Raw genomic sequence first — 10,000 nt, forward strand, 5'->3', positions numbered from 1 at the left:
GAAAAGAAAAATGAAAAAAAAAATCACTCTGGCTCTACCTAGTGTACCAGAAAGTTATCTCCATTCATATACGGGTGTTTTCAAATGGGAGAGGTAAACAGAAACTTCTACGTAATAATATCATCCGTATCAACACTTTAAAAAACGAGTTCATTTTACTTTCTGGAAAAGAACCACAAAACGTGAACCTCTTTGGGTTTCACTTGTACGTCCAAACAGAGAAATGCGAATTACGGCTGCTGAGGCATGTTTCAGAGCTGTGGGAAGAAGAAGAAGAAGAAGAAGAAGAAGAAGAAGAAGAAGAAGAAGAAGAACAACAAGAACAAGAACAAGAACAAGAACAAGAACAAGAACAAGAACAAGAACAAGAACAAAAACAAGAACAAGAAAACGAACAAGAAGAACAAGAACAAAAACAAGAACAAGAACAAGAAGAAAAACTTTTCAATTGTGTTTTAAAGAAAAGTGTGCTTTGTGTTGTATCTTTGTTCAGGTTAAGAATTAAAAGCACGGTGTCAGTCATGACACAGGGATAGCTCTTAACATTGATCGCTGAAATCAGACAGGAAATTGTGCGATGTTGTTTAGTGCAGCACTATGCGAGCATATAACTCAATTTAGCTGTAAGTAATGCAAAGCATGCATGCAGCAAAATTATCAAGAAACGGTAGTTAAATGTTTTATGTATTTTTTAAAAGAGCATGCGAGCAGCTAGAAGTAAATGAGTTAGCTGTGAGTCATGCACAGCTCGTATGCAGTAAAATTATCGAGTAACGTACTTCAGTAAAAGAGATAATCAAACGTTTTGTGTATTTCTGAAGAGGAAATTAGCAGAGGAGTAAATAATAAGCCATGAAAACTGGCACCAATGAAGACGAAAACCATATTATGCTCAGAGATGTGAATGTCCCAGTTTCATTACTCTACTTCTGTCTTTGTAAAACATGATTTAATCACAAAAAACCGAAACATAAGGAGCCACACGTACGGCCGTGACGTCATGGGGGGCGAACTGCATTGCGTCCTTTCAAAACGCCGGTGCCAATACAAAACATAGTTCATCTCACATAAGGGCGTTTGAGCATTTTTGTCTTCTTTTTTTTCAGGAGAACGTTCCAAAGTTTTGGACACTTTTGAATTTTTGCTACGGCATAACCATTTGCACTATCATTCCAACTATTGGCACGCTATTAGTGCAAACACTGATGTCAAGTGTCTTTGAGGCTCTTTTTTTTAAAAACTGATACTTGATCCAGCCAAAAACACCAGGAATTCTGTCACTTTCCCTACTGATGCATGTGAAATCACCACTGCAGCACCATCTGGACACCATATTTCAGCACCCAGTCGGTTCTTTTTCGAGCGCTTTCCCCGGCACAACGGCACACCAGCCCCTCAGCGGATCAACAGCTAGAAAAAGTCAATTTTGGTGTCCAAAACCGACATTTTTTATTTTGGCCTATTTTTGTCCAGCTGCTTGGATCAGATAATTCTTTTCGACAGCGGGTTTCTTTTGTTTTTACTATTATTTTTACTAGTATTAGTGTAAGTAGCATACTTGGAAAGTATATCTAGATTCTGGATCTATAATTATTCCCAAAACCCAAAACCTAGACCCAACTTTTTTTTAGCTAAATTTAGGATTCTACCTCCCGGCAGTGGCAACATCTGGACAAAATTTTGTTTTGCCTGTGTAATCAAAAGCAGTTTTCTTTTGCTTGTACTCAGTCCTGGAGATTTCATAGCTGCACGTACTTTTCGTCCTGTTTTATCCTCCAACCCAGACATTCATTTGAGCAAGTCTCAAATGTTGGTCCCGAAAGTGTGACAAAAAGACTAACTGAATCAAAAACAATCTCATTTCATCAACAGTAAGCAGAAGTTTCTTTATATGCTGAATTTCGGATAAAAACATTTTTTTGTAATGTACAATTTTTGTTTTTACAAACTTCTCTTATTGAATGGTCATGATGATGACACAATAAAGTGTACTGTAATTTGCAAGTTTCAATAGGATTTATCTAAAATTCATCAGGATGATAATAGAAACGGGCAAATCAAGGCAAAAAACATCAAAACAGGCCAACTGTACCAACATTATTTTTCAGATTTCCACCTGGATTACTGTCATATATCATGTCCGTAATATTTGATTATGCAAATTTCTCTTTTATTTGGTAACTAATGACGTCTGAAGAACTCTCTTGAACCTATAAGAAGTCATTTGATTTGGATTATTCAGGCACTTAATTTTGAGGAAACAAAAAATAGGCCATAGGTTGGTGAGCGTGCAAATATGCACTTATGAAGTGATGACAAGAAGAAACATGTCATGCATCATGTGCATTTATCCCTTCATTCTCTGAGCATTTCATAAAGCAACCCAGGCTCCAAAATAGGTTATACATGTACAAGTATACTTAACTGTTGAAATATAAATATGAGTGGCATTTAAAAAATTGGGTAGTGCTGAATATCGAATTCAACCGAAATCTACCGAAATTCACCCAAATCGACCGAAATCGGCCAAAATCTACCGAAATCCATCAAAATCTACCGAAATCTACCGAAATCCACTGAAAGCAATATACCAAAATATACTAAAATCCACCAATATCTACCGAAATCCATCGAAATCTCCTAAAATCAACCGAAATCTACCGAAATCCAAGAAAAGACAAATACCGATATATGTTAAAATCCACCGAAATCTTCTAAAAATCCACCGAAATTGGAGTACAAAATTATACAAGGAACCTTTTGACTTTGTCTAATAGGATCAATCAAACAAATGTTGTTTTTTTTCTACAAATCTTGAACACCAATCACCTGGTGTATATTTCTCTCAGTGGACTTCGGTGGAATTTAGTTGATTTCGGTTTATTTCTCCCCGTGGATTTGGTGGATTTCAGTAGATTTCGGTGGATTCTAGTAGATTTCAGTATATTTCTTTCGGTAAGTTTCGGTAGATTTTTTTTAGTTGATTTCTGTGGATTTTGTTGATTTCGGAAGATTTCGGTGGATTTTGGGGGAATTCGGTATATTTCTTTCAGTGGGTTTTGATGGATTTCGGTAGATTTCGGTAGATTTCGGTAGATTTCGGTAGATTTTGGCTGAATATTAGTTGATTTCGGTATGTTTCTTTTAGTGGATTTGGTAGATTTGGGTGGATTTGGGTAGATTTTGGTGGATTTTGCTAGATTTCGATGGGTTTCGGTAAATTTCTTTTGGTGGATTTTTGTGGTTATCGGTAGATTTTGGTGCATTTCGGTAGATTTCGGTGGAATATTAGTAGAATTTAACATGTTTCTTTTGGTGATTTTGGTTTCGGTGGATTTCGGTAGATTTCGGTGGATTTTAGTAGATTTCGGTATATTTCTTTCAGAGGATTTCGGTATTCAGCAGCACCCTAAAAATTTCAAATCAAGAAATATTTTATAGCAATACTGATATTCGATGAGGACATGATGATGACATTAAACCTTTTGTCATTGATTATGTCCATCCGCTTTGTTTCAATTTTTGCCTTTTTGCTCCTTTGGAGGCTTAAAATGTGTTTAGTTGTGCCTCCGTTATTTTTATTTTCTAAGCAGTAATGAACTTTAAGGGGGAAAACTGCAGGGTCTGGGTTTTCTCAGTTACCCAGTTATTTCAGATATTTTTTAAGCAAATGCACAGCGTTATAAAACAGAAAAAGGGGTCTTGAAGCATCTGCGGGACACTGAGAAATCCAAGGAGTTAGAGGATTCTGTTTGGGGAACATTGAAAAAAAACCCACGATTGGTTCACCCTATTGTTGAGATTAACAATACCCAAGGATTCAATACTTCCTTTCACTTCAGTCACGTGATTGTGTAGAAACTGGACAGTGAGTGCATGGCAAGGAAGAAGTTTGGCGACAAAAGTCTTGACACAAAAAAAGCAGAATTTGACCGTGATGCACAAAATGGTGTAGGTTTTTTTTGTCTGGTGCATTCACTGCATAGCCATAATATACAATCCCATCGCAGGATGAAAGCGATGCTTTCTCGTACAATTCACCCACAATAAGAATACGTTATCTGGTTTTCTCTTCCATGTGGGTGCGACGAGAAACTTCACTCTTAAAAATAAACAAGTTCGCCCTTCTCGTTATTGTTAATTAAATAAGAGAAGCATTCTGACAGAAATAGGGCGAAGTGTCTTCTGTCGCTGGTAAAAGACCAGAATATATCATCTTGACTGTCAAACGTTTCACATTGGTTGGGAAAAACAGTAACGAGAGGATACAACTTACTAGAAGATTCAGACAATAAAGAATGAAGTTTTTCAACACGGATATAATCGATATCTTTTGTATTCAGGGAGGAAATATTTCTCGTCGGCATAAGTCAGGGTCAAGAAGCTTGAATGTTAAGGAAACTGATATAAACAAACAACTGCTGTCAACGATTAGTTCTGGTAGTACAAGAGTGACCAACATTATCATTGACGACTAAAGATACATATTTATATTTGAATACTGAATATAAGAAAGTCTACCTCCTTTTTCCTGAAATCAATAAGCGGAGAGAGTCAACTCACAGAATTGCTTCGTTTGGTTAGCATAGAAAAGAAAAAAAGCTAGTAAAATGCAATGTCATCAAATACTGAGCAAGGAATAGAGAGATAATTTTTTGAATCTTTTCTGGCGCACAAGAAGTTTAGACATGAAGACATGAAGGCTCACAATGTAGAAATTAAAGATAAACTGGTATGCAGAGTGAAGCATTCGTATTCAAAGAGAAAAAAAAGGACGTGTATTTCAAGAGAGTAAAAGTTCCTGTGTCTATTGCCATTACAGACCAGTTTGTGTCCACTACTATTTCAAAGAAGGATGTAGGTGGGCATGTCGCTCCCGATTTGCGGGATAGACACACCCAGGAGACATACGAAAAAAACATGGTGAGAGCCCATATTAGGTCCGCAAGGACAGTGAACGACAATACTGCTGTAAGCTGAAAACAACTTGAAAACAATTTTGGTGCGAAAATATCTTATTTGTGTGAAAAAAATCAAAGTAAAACTGTGACTAGTTTTTGAATAAATTAGCATTTAAAATAAGGAAGAACGCCCTTTTAAAATGGTTACGCTGACAAAACGCCGTTTTTTAAGAGTTCGCTGACAGAACGCCTTTTTAACTCTCACGGCGTTCACATACACAGATACAAACAGACAGACACACCGACACAGATACACTCACACAAACAGACATGCAAAGACATACACACACAATGATATATATACACTAACACACAGATTTAATACCCAAACACACACAAACTCTTACACACTCTCACACAGGGTTATACACATACAGATAGAGAGACACACACACATACACACACACACACACACACACAAACACAGACACACACACACACACACATACTAACACACATACACACACACACACACACACACACACACACTAATACACATATACGCACACTAGGCTTATACAGGCACACACATACAGATTCTTATACGCACATACGGACTCACACAAACAAACAGACAGATAGGCTACTCACACACAATCATCTTGAATCCCTAAAAATCTAAAGCCAACACCGTCATCCACACAGATGCCAAATCCGTCCTACAAGCTCTCCAAAATCTCAAGTACGACAACTCCTTTCACTCCTATGTGATCTAAACTCCCAAGCCAATACGACTCTGCAGTGGATACCAGGTCACAGTGGCATTCATGGAAATGAAAAAGCAGACGACTTAGCCAAAGAAGGAGCCAAAATGACCAGGATTGAAGATGGCATGGATCTCTCAGAGTCAAAAACACTTTAAAAAATTGCTTTAAGAAACAGATGGAAAAGGTCCCACCCTAAGCACAACAGACATGACCCCTACTACATACTAAATAGAGCAGACCAGGTCACAATCTTTAGACTCCGTTGTGGCCACAATATACTCAAACACCATATGCACACCAAATTAAAAGTGGGAGAGTCGGCGATCTGTGAATGTGGACACGGCCAAGAAGATGCCAACCATACCCTTCAACATTGCCCTCGCCACACCACCCTTCGCACACAGACGTGGCAGAATGTGGCTCCCCTTGAGAGAAAACTCTATGGCAGTCTCTCAGAGATGAAGCGAACTGCACAGTTTGTGCACGACATCGGGTGGACTGTCTAGCTGCTGTCATCGAGAATGAGGAAGAAGAAGAAAACACAATCACACACCCATACACACACAGACTCAAACACAAACACACACACACACACACACACACACACACACACACACACACACACACACACACACACACACTCACATAAAGACAAAGACAAACATACACACTTATAAAGGCGGAGACAGACAGACACACATACTCATATAAAGAATTATACAGAGAGACGGGCGGACACACCCACTTACACAAACCTACACTTACACACACACACACATACACACACACTTACACACACACACACATACACACACACACACACACACACACACTTACACACACACACACACACACACACACACACACACACACACGCACACACACGAATGCATGCACACATAGAGACAAAAATACGTTAACACAAACAAACACACACCCACATACACACGCACGCACACACACACACACGCACGAACACAAAGCATCTGAGCAAGAGGGTCTAACGAAATCGGTTCCTGTGTGAATGGGTCTTTGAAAGGTGCCTATGAAAATGTGTCAAGCACATGATATCGTCGGCCCAGAGTACAACTGTCGTGTGTCCATGCAATCCGGTTTTGAGAAATAGGACTTCAAAGTTTGAGATGAGTCCAGATTTAAATCAATCACCAACCCTTTCAGCTGACTGTTAACCATTGTGTGTGTGTATAATCAATGTTTCAACTTTAAAACAACTTCTCAGAATGCTGTTTTCCTGTGGAATTGGGAAACGGCTTTTGTTTTAAGAAAATGGAATTATCTGAAAAATTGAACTAAATGCCACAAAGTACAAATGTCGAATCTCCATATTAAGCTCTAAATATTCTTAATCTAGTCTAATTTCATGGCTATGTCACTCGCCTGAAGAGCAGATGTCCTCCTTTGTTTTAGTAGAGGTTTTACGCGCTCGCAACAGCATAATAAGGTCATGTGAGCGCCTCAGTCCTCCTTGATCCAAATTCCCACTGGAGGCGATATGAAACCAATAAAACCATTTTTTTTATTTTCAAGGGGCTTTGACACCTGGCTCATATGAAGTCAATGTTCTATGACGGACTGGTGTTAGGATTTGAGATGGCGTCTCTCAAATAACCTTTTCGTGTTGCAAGGGATGTAAAACTCAACTAAAGGTCATTCGAGTTGCATACAGGAGTCCCTGCGTCCTTAGGTCGGTGGCTACCTGGTGGACACAGTGCTCACAATGTTGGCACTGAGGATTCTTATAGCTGCACTAACATGTTTAACCTTTCCACAACGCGCGGCTTTCAAGGTGTGCATTCCCTTATCGCCATCTAGTTTGAGTGCGCTTTTCCCTGGAAACACGCGAATTTTGGGGTATTTTCAAAGAAATGAATCTCCATTGTTTTAAATAGACATTTGTATTTGGTGTTAAACTAAAGTTCAAATCTTTGTTAACACAGACATAATTTTTAGGATCACGTTCACTTTCTTTGATGGAAGTCGTCAACAGTACAAAAAGAGCGATACGGCTGAGAAAAGGAAAAGTTTTCAACACACATTTTACACCTCGACACACACAAAAAACAAGTCAACGATGATTCTTCAATGATCTTAACGCCTGTTCAGATAGGCGTGATCCATGATAAATATAATTAAACTGAAATTATCAGAAAATTCAACTGAAAAAGTGCAAATGTGCTTCTTGTGAGCAGCTTTATGAATAACTCAATATACTGAAGAATCGGTTTGAGTCGGCGGTTTCTTTCGGTTCAGTTTTGAGTTGTACATGTGAAAACTGGCAGGATAGAGTGCAGCTTTGCAGCTTGAACCCTTGTGCAATGTCAATTATCAGTTTCTTTTGGCATTTTATGTTCACTGTTGACATCACAGCTCTGCACGACTTTCCTGTGTTCATTTTTTACTGCCGCCTAAAGGTTCTCTATCTGATGGTGATGTTTTCAGCTTACTGACTCTCTTTGAGAACATGCCTCTGTCATAGTCTGGAATGTTACAAACTAATAGTGTCAGATTTACTGGACTAAATAATCTCATCCACCAGCTTGAGGATCAGGTCCTTGAAAACATTGGCCCTTTGTTCCTGCTGCTTTTTAAGGGTGTTTTCTAGAGATGAGTCTAGATGTTACCAATTGGTTCCAATGCTTCATCAACTTTTGCCTGAAGGAAAATTAATGCGGGTTCTCGTACTCCGGAGGTAAAGTGTTCGCCAGCCATTCAATAGGTCCCTGGTTTGAAACCTGACCAGAAAGAAATTATGGCTGAGTCGGGAATTAAACCCTAACCTCCTGGGCCGGCTACGAAACCTAACCTCCTGATCTCACTAAGGTGTTCTGACCAGCATCTACTAAGGTCGGTTCTTTTATCGTACCAAAATATAGTCACTTACGAGTATGGAAAATTACCAGGCGCGTTCGTCCATAGAGCACGGTCGTGCAGTGCCGCCCAAAATGTTTTAATGTTCTATGACGTAAAGCACCCACAATAATAAAATAAAAGACGCCAGAAACAAATACTAGTCAAATATTATATCAAAACAAGGCCCTCGCTGACGCCGTAACTGTCATTTCTATTCTATAGCACCGTAAAACATCTACTATGCCATGCCTAAGTTCATGCGCGGTATCTAAACATAACAGGATAGTCAACAGTGGAAACCTGACCTATAAATCGCTCTTTGGGATAACCCAAGGGCCCCGGAGCAATCCAGCGGAGTGTTCAAGTGAATTGTGATTGGTTCATTGTCTTGTCGTTATTTTAAGTGACTCTGTGCACGTGAACCTGAGGGACGTGAACGTGACATTTAAGTCGCCGTCCTATGAGTTGTGCTTTTGAACGGTTTTGTAGTGGAGTGGTGAAACGTATTACTTGAGTGTTCAGTTCTAATGCAGCATGAATGAAATTGACGTTTAGCTAACAAACAGATTTAATTCTAGAAGTCAAAGCCGCAAGTAAAAATAATGAAAATTAAAGCACAGGGTCTTCCTTCACCAACCCGATGATCCTAAAATTATACACCATCCCATTTACTCTGCCCTTGATTATCTTCAGCCTAAGATAGCTTAATTGTGCACGCCCACTTTTTAGACCAACGAGCTGCCCCTGAAAATTACCTCGTTGGCGCTTACGAGGTCTAATCACGAGGGCATCGATATGTGCTCCGCGCTATTTACCGATCAGCTTAAGACTGCCCCGCGCGTTTTAACGATTGTTTAATAAGATTGCGTTAATATTTTATATTTTTGAAATAATATTTTTAAAATAAAAATTCACTTCCATCTTTATTCTTTTACTCACACCAAGGAACATTCACATAATAATTTTCAAAAGTATAAAAATATGAAATTTGAAATTAAAATTTAGATACATGTATATGAAACTGAAGAGCTCCCAAGAATGATACAATGCCAGGTATCAAACTCAAAGTTCAAAAAGTACATTTAATTTTTTATTTTTTTTTTGAAACTCACTTCCATCTTTATTCTTTTACCCACATTAAGGAACATCCACTAAGATTTTCCAAAGTATAAAAATATGAAAATTAAAATTAAGATTAACATAATAAATGAAACTGAAGAAGTCACAAGAATGATAAAATGCCAGGTATCCAACTCAAAGTACGCAAAGTACGTTTCATTTATTTAATACTTCCATTTTCTTTTTTCTTTTACTCTCATCAAGGATAATTCACATAGACTTATTTTTTCAAAAGTGCAAACGTATGAAAATTAAAATTAAAATTATCATACGAAACTGAAGGGCTGACAAGAATGATACAATTATACAATCGTTGAAGCGGGCAGCGCAATCTAAAAATCG

The sequence above is a fragment of the Aplysia californica genome, unplaced genomic scaffold (assembly GCF_000002075.1).
Source record: "Aplysia californica isolate F4 #8 unplaced genomic scaffold, AplCal3.0 scaffold00141, whole genome shotgun sequence".
Lineage (NCBI taxonomy): Eukaryota > Metazoa > Mollusca > Gastropoda > Aplysiida > Aplysiidae > Aplysia > Aplysia californica.